The sequence below is a fragment of the Alligator mississippiensis genome, chromosome 2, assembly GCF_030867095.1.
Source record: "Alligator mississippiensis isolate rAllMis1 chromosome 2, rAllMis1, whole genome shotgun sequence".
Classification (NCBI taxonomy): Eukaryota; Metazoa; Chordata; order Crocodylia; family Alligatoridae; genus Alligator; species Alligator mississippiensis.
In genome coordinates this window covers 208015421-208036972 of record NC_081825.1, presented here as the reverse complement: position 1 = coordinate 208036972, position 21552 = coordinate 208015421, and positions in this window count along the sequence as shown.

The window sequence follows — 21552 nt, the reverse complement described above, 5'->3', positions numbered from 1 at the left end:
CCTACCTACAACCCGCCCACAGCAGACTGCCTGGATCCTGCAGATGCTATAGGGATTGCCTCATCTGCATGGCTGTCAGTCCCACACTACGCCCCAGTGCTAGGCACTGCAGGCAGCTGTCCAGGCTGTCCAGGGACATCCATGTGCAGGCCTGGAGAGCCAGTGCAGGACCCCTGATGGCCTCATCATAGCTGCTGCCCATGCCCACATCTGTGCCTGCTAGCTAGGGCCCAAACAAGTCACAGGAGGAAACTGGCAACATCATGGCGCTATAGAGTGAGGCAGAGGTGCAGCGCCAGTTCAAGCAGGGTGGGTGCTTCAACACCCACAGCTTTGAGGGGCTGTAAGGCTGGCTATGGGAGTGAGGGCACAATTGGTGGGTACATCCATGCCGCATAAAGATTAAGGCCATGTGGGCATAGTGGGTTGTCATCACTAACCACAATTGTCAGTCAGGGAGTGCCCATAAATCCATGCTCTTTATGTGGTAACTGAAGGACATCCTTGCACCCTGAGACTCAAGCTCCACCACAATGGGTGGCCTGTCCAAAACCCCTCCCTGGCCTGGCACCCATGGTGATGTGTCATTAAGGAGGGCCTCTTGGGCATCCAGCAGCTCATCTCACTGAGCTCCTTGGCTGGACCTGCCACCAGCAACTCGGGGAGCCTGGGCCAGCACCTGCCGCCTCAGCCCCCACCATGAGGCATGGCTGACCATGACATTGCAGGCCAACAGCAGCACTAGTTCCTCCCTGAGGGAGGGAGGGGAGGCAAAGACAGATGCCTGTCTGCTGTGTCTCACCATCTGAGGACAACACCCAGAGCTGTACACCATTGCCAACAGCAATGACTGTGTAGAGCTGCTAGCCACACCAGCCCTGGACATGTAGTAAGCCCCACACTGGGAGGAGGGCCCTCCCCACCCCAGCCCCTGCTCCTGCCCTCAGCTCCTGTTCTTGCCCCACTCTTGCCCAGCCTGCTTGCACTCTCCTGGCCCTGGGTTCCCCACCCACAGTATGCAGGGAGGTTTGAGACAGTGCAAACTTTGAGGTTTGAGACAGGCTGGCAGGCTCAGCAAACTTGAGCAGGGCGAGGGCTGGCAGGGTGTCTGCAGGGAGGGGCAGCCAAATGGCAGTGTTCTGCCACTCCACGCATGGCTGGAGCAGCTCCAGGAAATCCTTGAAGGTTTCCTGGGTCATCCTGAACACCTTAAGCCACTGCTTATCATCCCAGTTGTGCTGAACAACGTGCCACCACTAGTCCTGACTGTGCTGGTAGTTCAGGAGATGGTGGGGATGGAGACCCAGGAGGGTGAGGGTGGCTCCAGCAATGGCATCCTGGAGTGTGTCATCTGTGTTCTTGCTGGGGTCTAGCTAAGCGGATGGGGTCAAGGTGGCAAATGCATGGCAGTGTCCCTGGGACAGTGCATAGGGGGTGGCAGGCAGTCACTGTGCATGGGGGAACTGGGAGGTGCAAGACAGCCATGGGGTAATCTGTGGTGAGTGTGGCAGGCCAGCAGGGCTAGCATGGCATCCAGCAGGAGCATGGGGTTCTGTTTGTCACTGCCAGGGGCAGGGACAGAAGCAGCCACGGCACAAGGAGGTGATGAGGAGATTGGTGCTGTCCCTGTACTGCACATGCTGCACCTGGCCATGGAAGTGGCTGGACAGAGAGTAGTGAGTGGGGCTGGCTTTTGAAGAGGGCAGCTGGCTGCTGGCAGCTGCAGCTGAAGCCTGGAGCTCCCTGCAGTGGTGGCTGGGGCCAGATAGGCAGCAAATCTGCTCCCCCTTCCCTGCACATCTGCACAAATCTGCTCCCCCTTCCCTGCCACAACGGTTCTGGGAGTGGGTGGGAGGCACGTACACCCTCAGGAGGCCTCAAGTGCCTCTACACTAATGCTCATAGTACGGGGAGTAAGCAGGAGGAACTGTGCCTCCTGATTGTGAGTAAGAACCCAGACTTAGTAGGGCTCACAGAAACCTGGTGGGACCCTACCTATGACTGGGCAGTGGGCATTTGGGGATACACCCTATATAGAAGAGACAGGACAGAGACGAAAGGGCGGGGGGGTTGTGCTCTATGTCAAAGAGCACCTCACATCATCAAGGATTAGCTTTGGGTTAGAGGAGGGTCAGGCAGAGACACTATGGGTCAAACTACAACAGGGGCATGGCGAAATGGACCTTACGGTGGGTGTCTACTACAGACCACCCAACCAGGGAGAAGAGCTAGACCAGGACTTCTCCAGGCAGCTTATGGAGGTGGTTAGGTCAAGGGATGTTATTGTCATGGGTGACCTAAACTACCCAGACATTTGCTGGGAGGAGCAGACAGCCAGTTCTGCCTGCTTGTGTAGGTTCCTGGCTGTATTACAGGACCTTCACCTTATCCAGGAAGTGCACAGCCCCACTAGGGGTAACGCCTTGCTGGATGGACCTGGTACTGGCCATGGGGGATGACCTGGTGAGGGGAGTGCAGGTCCTGGACCACCTGGGCAATAGCGATCATCACCTGCTGGATTTCACTATCCAATGCAGGGTGTGAAGGGCTTACACCAAGGCTAAAGCCCTTGACTTCAGAAGGGCCAACTTCAATGAGCTTAGGAGACTAGTGGGGGAGGCACTGAGGGCCCAGAAGGTAGAGGAGATGCCTGACCAACCTGATTGCCCTATATAACCAAGTAACTAAATCCTTGGATGATGGTGTCGCCATGGACATAGTCTTTCTAGACTTTAAGAAGGCCTTTGACTGTCTCTCACCCCATCACCCACTGTCTTTCACCCCATCCTCATCAATAAATTAAGTGACTGTGGCATTGGTGCCCAGCCAGTTGGATGGGTAAAAAATTGGCTGATGGGGCATACCCAGAGAGTAGTGGTAGATGGGTTGTACTCAACCTGGTGAGATGTGAGCAGTAGGGTACCCCAGGGCTTGGTCCTCGGGCCCACACTGTTTAACATTTTCATCAGCAACTTGGACAAGGGGGTGGAAAGCATACTGTCCAAGTTTGCTGATGACACTAATACGTGGGGCAAGGTGGACACACTTGAAGGGTGAGAGAGGCTGCAACTAGATTTAGACAGACTACAGAAGTGGGCAGATGAGAATAGGATGGGGTTCAACATAGATAAATGCAGGGTGCTGCACCTTGGGAGAAGGAATCCACAGCATACATACAGGCTGGGGGGTTCCCCTCTTGAAAGCACAGAGGCAGAAAGGGATCTTGGAGTCATTATTGACTCCAAGATGAACATGAGCCACCAATGCCAGACCGCAGCCAGCAAAGCCAGCCATACCTTGTCGTGCATCCAAAGATGCATCTCAAGTCGGTCCAGAGAGGTGATACTCCCCCTCTATGCGACTTTGGTCAGGCCACAGTTGGAGTACTGCGTCCAGTACTGGGCACCGCACTTCAAAAGGGATATGGCCAGCCTGGAGAGGGTTCAGAGGAAGACCACCTACTGGTTGATAGGGCAGCAGGACAGGCCCTACAAGGAGAGACTGAGGGACCTGAACCTGTTCAGCCTCAGCAAGAGGAGGCTGAGGCGCGACCTGGTGGCTGCCTACAAACTCATCATGGGAGATCAACAGCAAATAGGTAGAGCCCTTTTCTCCCCAGCACCACCTTGGGTGATGAGGAACAATGGTAATAAGCTGATGGAGAATAGGTTTAGGTTAGAGATCAGAAGGCAATATTTTACAGTTAGGGTGGTCAAAATCTGGAACCAACATGCCAGAGAAGTGGTCCTCACCTCTACCTTGGGCAAATTCAAGAGGAGGTTGGATGATCACCTGTCTGGGGTCTTGTGAACCCAGCATTCATTCCTGCCTGTGGCAGGGGGTCAGACTAGATGATCTGTTCAGGTCCCTCCTGACCCTAGCTACTATGAAACTATGTAACATATGTGGATACCTGCCCAGCATCATTTACTCACAAGTAATTTACTCATGAGTAAACTGGCGTCACAGCAAATGCATGTGTAGACATGCCCACTGCATACTTGTGTCTGCTATAGTCTCAACAAGAGCTAAGGAACTGAAAGTCACCTACCTAGTTATGTCTGTCTGGAACACCAAAGCTAAAGGCTCTTCCTTACCTGGATTTGAGTTATAAATGGCTAAACTATTTTCATTTTGGATAAAATAACATGACCCAAAACTGGAACCAAAGGAAAATCTCAAAACATTTGGAGTCATGAAATAATGTTTCTAACCCCTTGCCAGCCACTTCTCCCTGATCCTTTTCATAAGCATTTTCGAGGTCTAACAGAAACTGGGAAAAATGCAGGGAAAATATGGAAAGTATTTCTCAACTGAAAGCAGGAAATGTTGCAAGCCTATTTTATTAAGCTAAAATCAACCGGAATGGCTACATTTGAGATTACTGAATTATTATGCATTGAGCAAGATCTTGTCAATGGATTCAGTCATTTCATTTCTCTTCTGTTCTGAGTGTCATGCTGAGTTCCACTGCTAAGAAGAAAGGTACTATCTGACATTTAGAAATCTCACTTTAAAGTGTGCAAATGAGCATGAAGAGGTAGAATAAGAGTCTGCTGGTTATTATTCTCCTTGGAGGAGGAAGCCCTCTTTGTACAGTTTCATTCATATTCTAGGAATCACTATGATTGTATCAGTAATGAAATCACTATGAAAATAAGAAAGTACAGTATTTTAGAAAATAAATTAAATACATATTAGGTGGAAGAGAAATACTTTCTTCCAGCAATCAAGGTATGTTGCTCATGAAGGTTTCCTTCTTACTGAGAATGGTGCTGAATTAATCTTTGCAACCTACTAAAAATGAAGATATAATATTTTTTTTTCTTAGAGTAGACAGCTGTCTTAGCTTTTTCATAGCTTTGTTCTTTGACATTTTTTTAAATATATTGTTGATTTGGTTGAAACAAAAGTACAGAGAATGTACTTCATAGAGATTATGCTAAGGACAATAAGCCAAGCTAGAAAATTCATGTTAACCAAGGAGGCAACCTCCTAAATGGAAAAGGTAATTTGAAGCCATTAATCTGAGTAAACACATTATATTCTAGGATGTATCCCCAAAAGGGAGAAAATAGAGCAACTTCCCCTTCCCAGCTATGGGGCAAAGACAGGATCACCCAGCCTTTAGTCATGTAATTTAAGGTGCCTCCTTTGGGAAGAATGCATTTCTTCATCTCTTTGTTTATAGAACCAAGCACACATGGCATGTAGCAAATTCATGATAATTATCGAATATACTAAAAATCAAGTTAAAATATTGGCTTATCCAAGAGCCCTAACAGTGTTATTTTCTACGGCCTTGTACAAAACAACATTGCTAGGGCACTTGGACAAGCCAACATTTTAACTTGTGAGTTTTATTTGCTTTCTTAGCCCTGATACAAAGCCCACTAGAGGTAATGGGAGTTTTTCCATGAACTTCAGTGACCTTGAAATCAAATCCTGGATGAGAAGCATTAGTACAAGACTGAAGACTAAGCAGGTAATCGCTATGGCTGTGCAAAGCTTTAGGTGCTGATTCAATTTGGAGGAGATTCAGCCCAATTTGGTGGCCAAATCTCTGAATCAAATTGGGAGACCAATAAAAAGGTATGAATTGATTCAAAGCCTCTGACTCAATTTGGAAAAGATTTGGAGAAAGATTCAGAGATTCAGTGATTCATGCAGTCCCCGCTTGCTGCAGCAGGGAGCTGGACCAGGGCTCCATGTCAGTAAGTAGGAGGCTGGGGAGGGGGGGCTAAGGGAAGGGGGAGGGGATCATGGGAGGACCCCCAACCCCTGCCTGCCCTCCCTGCCCCATGAATGGCTGCCCTGCCTGGCCCCAGCATCCTAGCTCTTTAAAAAAAAAAAAAAAAAAAAAAAGAAAAGCCCCACACTCACTGGCCAATCCCCCCCTGCTCACCAATCCCCCGTGCTGCATGGGAGCTCTGCCACAAGCCCCACTCCCATCCACTCTCCCAGCCCTGTCAATGGCTGCCCTGCCTGGCCCCAGCATCCCAGGTCTTAAAAAAAAAAAATAATGACCCACACTCACCGGATGCTGCAGTGGCTTTTGGGGATTCTGGGGGCTGGTGGCAAAGCCCCCCGCCACACAGCGCAGGGCAATGGGGATTGCTTCCCTACCTGGCAGGTGCCTGTGAGTGTGAGGCTTTTTTTTTTTTAAAGAGCTGGGATGACTGGTACCAGGTGGGGCAGCCACTGATAGGGCTGAGAGAGTGGGCACGGGATGGGGCCTGTTTGATTCAGAGATTCGGCCAATTCAGCAGCAGCTGAATCTCTGAACCAGATTCAGCTGCTGCTGAACCAGATTCAGCTGAATTGATTTGGGACAGTGATTTGAATCACCAAATCAAATCACTTTCCCCCAAATTGGCCGAATCCAAATCTGAAGTAAATACTAGCTGCTTCACACAGGCCTAGTAATCACCATAAAGACAGGTTTTGATGGGGTTTGATCCCTGTCATATTTTTCTGGGAAAATTGTTCCTGCAATTCATTACAATTCTGTGGGGTCACCAGGAGCTTGTACAGGGATTGAAGGACCTCTAGATGAAAGCAGGAAAAATAATAGTAAAACTGATGGGTAACCTTTTTTCCTGAGGTAATTTTAATTAATTTATGTTACCTTTCCACAAGAAGGATATTTCCATTTCTCATTGTATGGCAAGATTGATAGTTTCAGAATGTTCATTAAAGGAAAGTTCTAAAAGATTGAAGGAATTTTCACTGGATGGGTGAAGTCTCTCAAATGACTTATTAGAAGTGTTGGAAGTATTAGTAAGGTGGCTGATAGAGAGAGAAAAAAAAAAAAAAAACACAGTGTGGGATTTCCAAAGATGCCTAAGATTTAGATGCTCAAATACAGTTGAAATTTAATGCGATTTAAGAGTTGTAAATTATTAAGGCTGAAAACTGAGAGCACGTGCTAGAACACAGGAAGTGAAGAGTAAGCAGTCTTTCCCACAAATATGAATAAGCATGTGGAATGACTTGCTAAGTAAGGTCACTAGGACATATCATACTGAAGAGCTTAAGAGATACTAAACCCTTTAAGAGCTAGGAAGGAAATTAAGGTAGAGGAAAACATGAAGTGAAGGGCATAAAATAAATGTAAAGGATATTAGTTTGTTGGACCAAGTGATCTTTTCCTGTCCTGTAGTTCCTTATGTCCTTAATAATATTACTCGTCTAGGTCTCATGAATGATACATAAATGGCTGTCATGAAGCTGTAGGGAAGGACTTTATGCTATGACTCACGAGTGCTAAATTATAGACTCCTCATTAATCTGATTAAAAGTATGGCTCATTATGGCCTAGCTTGTTATATAATTTTAACACATTTTATCTGAGAACTCATTAATAGAAGGTATTGCATATTTTATTTATCTTTTCTAAATGTCTCATCTAGACTGTGTATTAATATAGCATTTGAATAATTAAATATGCCATTGGCTCTGTAGGTGCAATTCTTCCAGGTGTGTGAGAACACCACTTCTCATGCTCAGTAGATACTTGTATTCATAAAACAGTCTAAAGTTTAACATGTTTTTAAGTACAAAATGTGTTTGTTTTTACTTTAAAAGTTAGTAATGTAACACAAAGCCCACTGGGCTATGCGTGGCTCCTACCTCCCCTGATACCAGGCCCCAAGCCTCGCAGATGTAATGGACGTTGTCCGGTCTGTCTCTCTCGTGCCCAGCCTCCCGCTGGGCCTCCCTTGATGGTACGGTCCTGCTCAGGGACTCCCTAGCGGGCCCCGGTCCTATGGGCCAACCGCACGGGCACCCTCTCTGACCCTGGCTCCCCGCGCTGCTACTCCCTGTCTTCTCGGGGCAACCGCAGCGCCCTGCCTCAGTCTGAGGGGTGTTACCGCACTAGCCTGCGGCTGGGCTCACTATGCCCATCTCGGGCTCCTCGGTAATTGCCCTTCTCTCTAGGGCTCCTTAGTATGGCGCTTCCCCTCTTTGGGGCTCGCTGTGCCCACACTGGGCTACTCAATAACGTACAATGGCGCTCCCCCTCTTTGGGGGTCACCGTGCCCACACTGGGCTACTCAATAATACTGCCCCTTTCCTGGGGCTGGGGTCTATGTTCCCCCACACGCAATCCGGGGTCTAGGTCCCCGTCCGCAACCTACGGGTTGTGCCCACAACCCACTGGCCGCACTCCTCGCCGCCAGTTGCTCACGCACTGGCATGCAAGCTGCGCCTTCCCTGGCACTATGCAAATAATGCGCCCTCTTGGCGCTAGGGCACCCCACACTCTCTGGGGTCCCTATAATTGAGGCCTCCTCCAACCCCTACAGCCTCACCCAAGCCTCCGGATGTAATATACAGAGCCAAACGTAAACTAGAGCCTCCTGGCTCTAACACAAACCTAAAGCCCCCTGGCTAAACCATAGTGCCCATCCTCTCAGGGCTATCACAAGCTGTACTTGCGAGTCATGCTCCTTTCCATATCTCAGCTGAGGGAGCTCCTGCCTCTCTGGCTGCTGGCAGAGAACTGCCAGCCTGGCCTCAGCCCTGAGCTTTATAAGGGCCAGGCCCTGCCCCCTACAGGCAGCTGGCTCCGCTTGGTTGCTCCGGCAACCCGCAGCTGCGCTCATTACCTGAGCAAGCCTCAGCTGGGCTCGTTATGTCAGGCCAGGGCACGCTCACTCGCTCCCTGGCAGTTTCTCCTTTCTAGGAGCAGGGGCACCGAGGTGCCCTGCGACACAAGGAAACAGAAAATGTTTCTATGGCACACACTGTTCTATATCCTAGGACCTTAAACTTTTAAAAAACACTTAAAAAAACATACTTGGTGGTTAATACAAGAATAGAGACTAATCAAAATTATTGAGATTTTTACTGTTCTATGTATCATCAAATCAGACCAAATTTTGAAGACCATGCAGACAAAAAAACTATTAATGGAAAATTCAAGAGAAATCTGACATACAACATTTGATCAAAGGCACTTCTACATCTGCTTTAAACACGAAGAATGAACTTTCACATGACTGTAAAGGATCAAATTAAACAGCTGAAAGCACTTTGAGTGTTAGGCAGCATGTTGGTTAATTATCACAATCCAAGATGATGTTGCACAACCCACCCCATCCTTGGAAATGACTTTGACCTTTCAACTCTTTATAACTACTGCCACCTTCATTGGCTATGCCCTTGCTGTGTCACCCACAGACAGGTTCTCAATCTACTGAATAGGAGATATGCTCTAGCCTTTGTATGAAGGGCAAACTAACCCTGTGAGGTTTGAAAAGGCTATTAATGAATCTTTTAGCAGAGAAGCGTGCGAATTCATGCATGATATTAGCTAAGCAATTAGTGTTTGAAAATTCTGACATTTTAATAGTATTTTAACAGGTGTTTTGATCTATGAATATAAATAATCTGTCAAAAGACACTAAGGATTTTTCTTAAACTAGAATGGGAAAAAAAAAGAACAAGAAAGATTATAATTCAGTAACTATTCCCCACATATAATTCACATAAGTAAATGACATCTCTTGGTATCTAAAACCTGAACAGATGCATTTCAAATTAATGAAACAGGGTCAGTGTAATGCCAGACATTTTCATCACTACCAACATACATGAAAGATGAAACACAAAGGCCCAAATTCACCTTCTACCTTCAGGTGTAGTGCTTCTGCAGCTAAAGTTAGCCATGCACGTAGCATTTCAGGCCACATATCCAACTTCCACCTGCACAACTAGCCGTGTCTTGCTGAGTATGCTCAGCAGTGACGCACTGCAATCCTATTCCAGCCAAGCATGATTTTACATTTCACATCTACAAAATGATAGCAACGGAAGAGCCAATCCACTATTTATCCCAATAACCTATTGATTAGGGCACTTGCCCAGAAAGTGGGGTCTCCCTCACTAAGTGGGGCCTAAAGCATTCTAATCACCAGGCCATTAGTTAGGCATTTTATGAACATCCTCTACCCTTCCTGGTGAAGCTAACCCACTAGATAGCCAAGAGAGGAAAATATTGGCTGCCTTTATGGCTCAGTATGCTGGGAATTGTCCTGAAAAAAGCAGATGTCTAGTTTATAAACCCATCTCCTGCTCCCAGTACTATTTATTTCATTTATCCAATGATCATTTCATGCAAAATCCAAAAACAACCTTAAAAGTTCCTAGGATCAGAGGCTAGGTCCCTCTCTTTCAGGGCAGTGCCAGAGATATATTCCCTCTGGCTTGCTTCCCTTTCTGTCCCATATATCTTTCCATCTTGGCTGCTTAGTGGACCAGCCTCAACAGGAGGGGTGTTGGATCTGAGCCAGAATGCCTGAAACCTAAGAGTTTCACATAACACCCACACCTACCTTTTAAATACTATGCAGTTTTTAAAATGTCTCCTGCCAAGACAAACTTGCACTTCTGTAAACCCTCTAACTCTACTCCTTCTCTATTTATTTGTCACCCCTTCTTCTGTTGAGTCTCATATTCCTTGGTAATGCCTGTCTTGTTTTACAGCATTTGTGAGAGCACAGCTGAGAAGCACACTCCACCCCCATCCACTCCCACTCTGCACATGCCAGAGTTGAAACTGAGGTGGTGAAGTCACTTGTGAGGCCACTGTCCCACTACTATGCTTGAGCATACCAAAGACAGATAGTTGGAGAGTAAATGCAGGGATATGGGAGGAAGGTACCTTCAAACTGGCTGTATTACCTCATTTCCAGGTTTGTTGTATGTGGAGTGGAGTGGGAGCAAGTGAGAAAGGTCATGCTTCTCAGATATGCTCTCAAGAGCACTGCAGAAGCAGTATAAACCTACCTTAAGGTGTTTATCTCCCCTTGATTTCCTATTGCTCAGAATATTACAGGTTGAGGCCCTTCAACTGATGGCTCTAACATCTGATTCTTGGAGCAGGGACTGACTTGTCCTTTTATTTGTCTGGAAAGTATTATGACCTATATAAATACCCATATTACCTATAGACTGACCACAAGTATAAAGTACCACTATACGTGCTGCATAGAGATCCCCTATTGAACATATATAGTTCTGTTAACACCATATGGAACATAAGTGTTTGACTTTTGTATTTGTCAGCTAGGTTTACATCAAGCAGAATTTAGTGTGATCTCCCACTGTTATTACAGTCAGAGAGCATTGTACCCTAAGCTTACTCCACAAGCATATCTAGTTTTTAGCTACTATTTCTGCCTGCGTCAAATAAAATAATTTACAAGTCTTTACAGCTAAGCAAAAGAAAGCTGTTTTGGCTGTTATCACCAACCCCACAGCCACAGGATTTAAAAAATCTGTTGTTGTTATCCTTGCATCAACTCTTTCCATCTAATATGAGTGGTGAGGATTCCACTCCTATCACTGAACCCCTCTGTGTACTCAAATGAACCCATAAATGTTCTAAGCAAAAAGCAGAGACAGTGTTTATATGCAGAAGTGGGTTTTCTGAAAAAAACAAAATGAAGTTAATGGAGAGCCAAAGACCAGAAAATTGATGTGACACAGGAAAAAAAGTCCAAAGAATCTGTAATTATTATATTCATATAATATTTCTCTTGCACCTCTGCCTTAAAGGACTCTTAGTTAGCTTACTATTTCTTAACAGTGTAATTCAGAAGTAAAATCTCAGACCCACTAAAATAGATGGGTTTTTGTTCTTGACTTAACTGGGGCCAGAAGTTAGGAATTATCAATTATTATTTCACAGGTTCTTGGGGACATAACAGGAAAATACATTGTTTGTTAACTGAAATGGTGGAGTGTTAACTATTTATTTATTTGATAAATGGTATGTATTGACTTTAAAAACAACTTTTAGGGTACATTTATACGTCACCCTACAGCAATGATGTTATTGCACCTTGCTTTAGTATTTCCTTTCAGTAGTACCTTTGGAAGTACAAAAGCACAGCACAGTAACTGCTGGCACTGCGCCATGAGCACAATGCGTGGTTAGTTTTAGCTTCTACTTCACCGTAGCAACAGCCTGCTAAAACAGGGGAGTTAGCCACTATGGTGACGTAGCTGCTGGTCATATGTAGACTTACGTAATTGCTATGTCACCATAGTGCATCGTATAGCAATGTAGTGCATTGCTATGGTGATGTAGGGTGACATGTAGATGCACCCTTAGAATACCTGTCATTGCTATATATGTGCTAGTGAAACACAAATAATAAGAACATTCTATTTTCTCCCTAAAAGTCTCAGTGGGAACATGGAAGACTGTAGTTCCTTAAAAGAGAAGCATGACTATAAAGCTATTAACTGAGACATGAAAGTCCAATTTCAAGAAAAAATGGCATCTTGAAAGCTGTTGTACCACAAGTTCTATGACTTTCCTTATTAATTTACCGTGGCTAAATGAAACAAAACAGTAGTAAACACATCATTTTAATTGAACTTGCTTTACAACTTTATAACTCTGTGCTTTAATATGTTATAAAAAATGAAAAGCAATTCAAGAGCAAAACTCCTGAACCACAGCTCCTGAAGACTCCTGTGCAAAGCAGAATCATTCTCTAAGAACAATCCAGTGAGTGGAAAAAAATACTCAAGGATGTTTGCTATAGCTGGGGAAAAGAAACTAGTTAAGCTAAGTGAAAGAACATGCTAACTTAGGTGAAAGGTTTTTTGAAAGGAGCAGTGCAAGAAGCGACTAGGATGGGTGGGCTGCCAGGTGAAAGTTCATTTGGAGTCAGATCATTTGGTCAACCCTAATAGGCATTTGAAACTGGTTCTAGGGAATCTAGGTGTTGGAAACATAGGATATATACCTCAATACTGCCCTTTGCTATGTGAGATTATTTTTATTCATAGAATTTAGAATTATTAATACTGATTATTCCCTTTGGGTTCACCTTCAAGGCAAGGTAGATATCCAAAAAGTCTGAGGAGGAATAGATCTATGTTATGCAGTTTTCTATAAGCAGCATAGTTTAGATCAGCAGTGAACAGAAAACACATTCACCCTCTGGTGTGTATGTAGAGGCATATCTTAGACCAACTTTCACCATTTTTAAACCAGTTTATATGTGCCAAAATTCTGTTCTGTTATGGGTATAGACCAGTTTCTGATCAATTAAATTGGTAAAAGTGTAATGTCTATATCTGGCCTATGTGAAAGGAACCTTTGAGACAAACTGCTGGAGCAGTGTAGTTGGCAAGTTTGTTCTGCTAATTTTTTTCTGCACTTGTTAACCTCCTGCATAAAGAATGCTTCTGTTCCCAGCTTTGTCAATCCCACCTCTCCTATCCATACTGAAAATTCAAGCAAGCTATAACACTCCATCACATTTTAGAAGACATTTGTTACAACAGTATCTGAAATCAACAGTGTTTAAAAGGTAGCAACATCTTGCTTTAGAATGTTTTTCTAAAAGTTAAGTTTTCCTACTCTGTGACTTTAATGCTTACATGAGAATATCTGTCATTTAAAATGAAGCATTTACATACTAGAAAACAACAACATGGGTTTAGCTCCTACTTATATATGGTTCAATGTCTAATACATTGAAAATTAGATATGTATCATTGTGCAACATATAGAACAAACAGCCCTTACAAAGAACCCACATACATCTTTAGCTGTTTCCTCAAACTAACGTGTTTCATAAACTATGAAATAAATTGCCAGGAAGGTGATCAGTGTTATGTTTTAAAGTGTTACTCATTAAAGAGCTAGTTTTTCTGGTTTCTACTTAGAATCATATTTGCATGGTGGTACAGCGCTGACAGAAATATTCAGTGCTCCATAACTGAAGAGTTACTGACTGTCAAAGACACTTTTCCCACATGCCTCATTTCTACATTTTTTTTCTAATTTTTATATTCTCCTTTATGACACCCATGCTGGTACAAAACTTGGTTTCTGTTGATCTTAAATTAGAGAGATTCTCTCAGTTGTCATAGTTGTAAATTAAGTTCTTTTTGGCTTATCCCGGCGACTAAGGAAAGATATATCTGCCCCAAGAGCCAGCTCTGATAAAACAACATATGGATTAAAAAAGTCTGATGGATCAACAAAGGGAGGTAATATCCGAGAGGAAAGCTTTTAACATGGAATATGATCCTATTAGTTGCAGAGTTCAAAACTGGGAATAGCTTCTCAGCCTATCTTAACTGCTTCTTTGGGACACAGAACATGAATGCCTCAAAGAATTAAGTCTCAGATCATTAAGAGCTTTAAAGACCATTGCCACTTTGTACTATACCCAGAAATAAACAGGAAATTAGGAAATACATACACAAATATGTGTCTGTAAAAGAGAGATCTGTCTTCTTAAGAGAGAACTAACATCCCTGTTGAAGAAACCCCATTGTGGAGCATTTGAGTAATGAGAGAGTGTTTCATTTGGGGCTTGGCAGACAAGGTTCTTCGGATAAATCGGATATGCTTTAAATCTTCTTTGCAAGCTTTTGCATATAAACACCCTTCTTCAGGCATTTGGAGCTTAAAACCCCAGAAGAGAGAGCATATAGAGGTTTGCTTATCCAAGGTGTATGCACAAGAGGCATGTGACAGCACTGGGCACTTTTAAATGCAGCTGGCACCGTGTTACATGCATTTGTATGAATGGCAAAATGCACGACAGCGCTGAGAAAACGGCAGTGGCGTGCTTTTGAACTAAAACACATGAAAGGTGTTTTAGTTTCAAAGTGCAACACTGCCATTTTCCTAGTGCTGACATGAATTTTGCCATTTATACAAATGCATGTGACAGTACTGGTCGTGTCACTTTGCATGCTCTGCAGACTTGATTAATTGAGTCTGCGCCAATGCACTGAATTTCCGGTGCATCGGAGCAGACAAATGTATGTCTATAAATGCCCCAGGGCCTGGAAAAGTACAGAAGGCTTTTATTACTACTTGCTTTGTTTGTTTAAAAGACTGTTTTATGTGGGAGGACTGGCTGAGGAGCTCCACAGGGAGGTAGGGTCATGTCTATGGATCACCCATTCAGAGGGTGAATAATTGTTTTCTCTGTCAACATTCACTTCTAAATAGACTTCAAGCTTAGTTTTACTTAGTTTTACATTAAATAGGTATAGTGTAATTGACAGATGACCACAATATAGAAGACCATTGTGATATTTACCTGTAAAAGGAATGCTTGCAACTTCCTGGCTAGCCATAAAAGTCACTAGGGAACACAAATGCTGGAACAGAAAACCATTAAAAGTTGGTTTATCCCAAGATATATTTCATACTTCACACATTGCCACACTGAGAGAAGCAAAGGAAAGATAAATATTAATACATTTTAAGGTCATATGGGGCCATTATTTAATCTGACCTTCCATGTATCACAGATGATAACCTTGATATTACATGTGCAATACCTTTTAGCTAATCTTGGCTATTTAATGGTAACTGTTACAGCTATGATCCAGGAAGCGCGGAGTATCCAATGGGACTCAGAAGCTGCGAAGTAAGTTAATGAAAACAGAGTTGGCTGGGTTCACTTTCAGGTTAAGCAAAGTAGGCAACTGCTTACCCTCATGAGAAATTGGCAGCAGGAATTAATTCACAAATAAGAAATATTTATTATTTATCAGGAGTAGGTATTTTATGTTGAAACTGGCAAATTGGTGAAGCTCTAGAACTTACTGTCAAGAAGCAGCAGACAATAGGTAGTGCTTTCTATTTGGATGAGTCACTTAATGCTTCATTGTTTTGAAGTTCCTTGGTTAGCTTACATGTGTTTACATCCGTAGTCAGAGCTGTGTTCAGTGCCAATATAAATCTTCAGAGCCAAAAATGGTGAAGAAAGTTATTTTTAAAATAGTCTTCTTATCAAAATCTTGTTTCTTTTAATAGTTCTAGTAGATGGGAAAGAAGAGGACAGGAACAAAATATTGTCACCAGTGAGACTGCTCCATCTGTGGATTTGGAATGTTCTGAAGCAATAACTTGATGTCATTGCACTGTTATTAAAGGAATACATAAGATTCTATAGTGGACACAGCTTTGAATGATGATGTTCCTCAAAATCCTTCCAAATGTCCAGAAATCCATGGCAGTGTTTGTCTATTGCTAGTGAATACTTGGGCCAGTGAAAACAAATTTAAAAGCTTTTCTTTTGGATAACAATCAAAGAAAATTCCTAGCTTTCCATTTTTCATGGCAGCTTTAAGATGGAGAATGCATAAAATAAGATTGGCTTCTCTATTCCATTTCAACTAATTTGATTTATTGTTTCTGTCTCAAGTTGTTTAATTTCAGATCTTTGGCTTTAGCCAAGAATTGTGTCCAAGACTGGTAAAATCATATTGAGTATTCTAGTGAGACCTCAAATGGTCATATAAACAGCTATTATATGCAGGAAACTTAGAAATTAGACTGAAGATAGTATGACTGATAAAGAAACCCAGAAATAAATTAATTCTCTGATAGAACATTGGCAAGCTGTTTTGGCAAGGCCTTTTTTTTTTATTTTATCAGCTGAACAAAGTAGAAAACATTCCTCTTTGAGGCTGAACAGACAAACTGTATTCATTCCAAAATAGGAAATGTAAAATAGTGGAGTTTTTTAGGAAATATCACCTTGTGTTGAAAAAGCGTCTTCAACAAGCTACCTTCAGGAAATTCATAATCATTACTTGGGCCAAAAAATGTAATCATAAATCATTTAAATTCTTTGGAGCATGACCAAAAAAGGAATAAATTCTGCTTTGAAAGTGACCATGTCTACTTCTAATACAATATTGACTGCACCGAAGATACAAGTGCAGATTAGAATCAGTGGTTTCTTTCTGCAACTGAGCAAGAGACGGCAGTTTTCTGATCAAAGAACATTTCATTTGACTTTGGGTGGGGCAGATTCTACTGGAGCTAGAAATATAGAATGTCCCTTGGACAGCTAAGAGAAGTTAGAATCTCACTGGGATTTGAGAGGTGAAGGCTAAAACAATGGGGAAAATATGAAAGAACAACAATGAAGTTTAAAGGACAATTCATGACTTAAAAGAGAGTATTTTAACTCTCTTATTCAGTCACTCTAAGAATTGCTGTTCTGAAATTGCAATACTTTTCAATATGGCTCAAAACACTGTCTTTGCTCTGGGATATTATGAACTCGCCTGTTTCCATAACCCTTAAATGAAACAAATAAAGAAAGACTCTTCAGATTTCTTCCTTGCAAACTAGTTCTGATAAGAAATTCATAAATGTCGTGATTGATGCTAAGGAACTGGCAGATAAGCTGGAAATTGAAGCTAGTTACCAACAAGAAATGCAATTTAGGGTATATACAGACATTCCTCATTACCCAATCTAAGGTAAGCCAGAATGGGGGGGGGGGGTCAGGGGCTAGTGAGGAGGGTTTGGGGGCAATTGGGGGGCAAACAGGGTCTTTAGGGCAGGGGTCTGAGAGGTTTTGTTATGATTGGGTGGGCTAGCAGAATTTGCAAAGGGACTTGGGGAACAGAGGAGGGGGGGGGTAGCAGGATCAGAGAGGCTCCCCAATCTAGCCAACCCCCACTGGACCCCCCAGACTCCCCAGTGACACCAAACTGCCCCCAATCCTTCAAACTGCTCCAGTATTCACTGGTTCCAAGAGCCTGATTGAAGTAAGTTGGGATATCTGGATAGGGGGGCTAGCTCTGTAGGGGAAGGAGTTGGTGGGATGAGACGTCTCCCTCCCACTCCCTGAGGACTAGGGGCTATTTTTACCCTTCTGATCCCCACTCCACCACCAAACATACAACCCCCACCCTCAGCCAACCAATCCCCCTGATTCTTCCTGCTCCTCTCCACAACCTGACTTACTTCCATAGCCTCCTGGCACTAGTGAATGCTGGTAAACCTGGCATTGGGGGCAGTTTGTAGGACTGGGAGGTCTGATGGGCTCAGGGAGCAGAGGCTGGCCGGCCCATGGGAGGGTTGTCTATCTCGTGGTGAGGGGAGGGACTGGAGGGCTAAAAACAGCCCAGTGCCAGGGGAGTAGGTAGGAAAAGCACAGGCCCAGGCTGGAACCAGTGGCTGGGCTTTCCTAACCCTGGGGCTGTGCTGGGAACTGTACATAACTTCAGTTAGTTCAGTCTTGTCTGACCAGATCTAAGTTAGATTGCCTCCAAGGTACTTTTAACTTAGACTGAGTTGGCCATTTTTAGACCAACCTAACCTTCCTGAACTTCTGTACAGTTCGCACTTAGATCAACCTAACTAGGGAGCTAAGTGTAAGTTTGAACTAAGTTAGACCAGGTGACCATTTTCAACATGATCTTACCACCCCCTAACCTGCCCAAATGTCTGTCCCTATTTTGAGAGTACAAACCAAATGGAGAATGCTTGACCATAAGGTCAGAAATGAATCATTAAGTAATTCAGAAAAGAAATGTAAATTGAGGGTTTTTTTAAAGAATGTTTTTGATACTGCTACATAGTCATTTGAAGAAAGGTTTTTAAAATTTGTGGAAAAAGGCTTTTTGGTTTTTGCATATCTCCAATACATTCATGATATCCCATAGAAAATTACAACAGCAAACATATTGTTTTAAACCAGTGGTGCTGAAACTTCCATTCTTACAACCCAAACGAGTGATGCGAGGCCAGATCCTAAGTGTGGGGACAGTCTGTGGCTGGATCCAGTATGGGGTTGGCACACATGGTCAGTCCTCAGGTGTGATTTGTCATATCAGCCCTGTGATGGTAGGTCTTTAAGTGAAGTGAGTGAGAGAGAGAGCTGAGAAATTCATGGCTGTCTGCATAATGTTAGCATGCATAAAGAACCCTTTTTGTTAAAAGGGATCCTGCCTCAGTGAACTGAACCCAAATCATGACAGGCCCGGTCCCACATGTTAGATCTGGCTGCAGAGCAACCCCATGCACTGCATCCAGATGTGGTCTGATCCTGCATGCTGGCCAAACTCTGTGCACTGCCAGCTAATGTTGCCCCTGATCCCCTGCTACCAAATTTCCAGACTCATGAGGATGTCCACTGGCTGGATGACAGTCCAATGAGCTAGATTCGCCCCCTGGGCCAGAAGTTGAACGCTACTGTTTTAAGTAAAGCTTTAGGTGAAGAGTCACCCTTTGACATAAATCTCCTGGATCTTGGCAACAAATCTGAAATTTTTGGAAGATGACTGAAAACTGGAATGTGCCTAAAAGCTGCACTAGATTTTTGAGGAAAAATACAAAGGATGTTATATTTCGTATCAAGGGCATCTTGCTGCTATGCCACTCTCTGTATCAGGAGATTACAACCTGTAATTTTCATTTTCTATGGAATTTCCTTAAATCCCAGGCTATTTGGAGGTAGAGGGAACATTGACAGGAGAGTCAAATATACCTATTACTGCCTTTTGAAGCTCTTTTACTTTGCAAGAGTTAGAGAGAGAGTGGGCATACACATACATAACTTTTTATCTGAGGTATTTGGGCAGCTACTTTTCATGAGGTAATCTTTAGTGAAAGCCATCCCTTTTGTCCAAGAGTGCTACTACTTAACAGATGATTATCAAAGTTTAATCATTCTTTATTGCTAGCCTGCTGTCAGAAGCAAGATTTTGCTTGGCAATTTCCTTTGGAGGAAAAAGGCCAGATACTCCACATTCAAAACTGTAAACAGAGAGAGCAAATCTACACTTGTCAGACAGTGCGAGAGAGTCATTCCTATACCACATATACTCACATCTTAGTGTGTGCCCCTGGAACACCCAGTGTTAGCTGACTTTCAGATCCATTCCAAGCAAAAAGAAATATTGGAGTGACGAGATAATGGGTGTTGGGAGCCATGAACTCTGCCCAATGCACATCTTCCATAAGGTGATAAGGGAATAATTATATACCATACAGAGGAGAACAGGACTAAAATGTTGTCTTGAAATCATATGCTTTTATGATTGTTGGGACTGGTTCTCCATATGAATATATGAAATTTGACTGAAATATCACCTTTGATCTAAAAAATAACTCCTTTAATATACTTGAGAAGTACCCCAGCACCATTTGCTTTAAAGGACTAAGAGATGTTATCATTTGGGAAATCTGTTGGTGTTCAGTTTATGAATTTGAATTGATACTGGTGATTCTCTGGCCATACCAACATGGTATCAGAAAGAATTAAACAGAATCGTCGTAAAAACAACCCTGTCTATTTGCGTTTGCTTTGTGCATGTTTCATAGTGTCATAGTTTCATAGTAGTTTGGGGTCAGAAAGGACCTGAACAGATCATCTGGTCTGATCCCCTGCCACTGGCAGGAGCACGTACTGGGATGACATGACCCGAGACAGGTGTTCGTGTAGTATACCGAAACATGTCATGCAGTTGCCTTAGGGTTTTCTCTTCCGTGACCAGGAATCTCTGAAGGCATCAGCTTATTTCCTTCTGGTGGACATATCCTTTAGATCTCAGTCTATTAACCTAAAGGTTAAGTTAGGGCAACAATTTATAAAACTATTCCATTAATTGAAAAACATCTTTGCAACTGATTCCCAATGATTTCCCCATTTTCACATCGTGAAACAAAAGTCTTAGGATGTAGGACAAACATGTCAGCCCATTCTTAAAAAGCTCCGTGATATTAGGTGACAAACCTCAAACCTTCACAGGCCTCAGTGACCTTTTAACTGGAGAGTTTAGGTAGGGTTTGAGGGTGGTGAATGTACATTGATTTTCAATTTTCAATTATTGTAATTCTCATAGTTTTTTTATTGGGAAGTTAAGGAGGCAGGATGACAAAAGTGCTCTTTTCTACCCTAACAAATAGGCAGAAACAGGTATGGTGCGTGCAAAAATACATGAAAAGATCAACTTGACTGCTACTTTCAGGTATTTCACTACATGAAGAAATATCACTTCACAACTTGTCTCTAGTGAATGACAGACAGTTTATTTTCAACTCTGCCTAAATCAGTTTAGTGGACAGGCTTTTTTTTATTTCCCCCTTACAGAAATTACTCCATTTTTTTCTATGACACTCCTAAGAATGAAGATTTGTTTATTAATTAATTTACTATTCCTGATGTTGTATAGTCAGTTTACTGTAACAGAAACATTGTAATGCAAATCTAATTCCAAAATTGATGAGTATTATGCACTTAGTATACCTACCAGATCTCAATCTAATAACAACAACAAAACCCAAAATAGAGACATACAATATGAATGCCTTATAGAGAAAAATGGAATATTTGTTCCTCACTCAATTTACTGAGCTATAACAATAGGACATATCTTAGAACCCAGTTCAAAAGATAATTATTCATCCCATTTATGAATGACTCTCACAAATGTTAAGGAGTTTGGGGAAAGCTTATCTTTATAAAGTATTCATGACACACTTCCTTTCAATCATCTCATATCCACCCACGCTGACATTTCACAAACCAAACTTAGCCATAATACCTTTCAGCACCAGGCATTTTCCACACATTTGTTCAGGTCAGCACACAAGTGCTCTTATTTTTCAGGTTTTTTATAAAAAAAAGCATACTCCCACACCTTAGTACAAAAGACCACTCAAGGTCAAAATAGAAAAATGGCCTCAGTTTACTTGTTCCATCTTTCCACGAGTTTGAGTAATGTCTTCTTTTACCTAGTTGGTCTTGCATT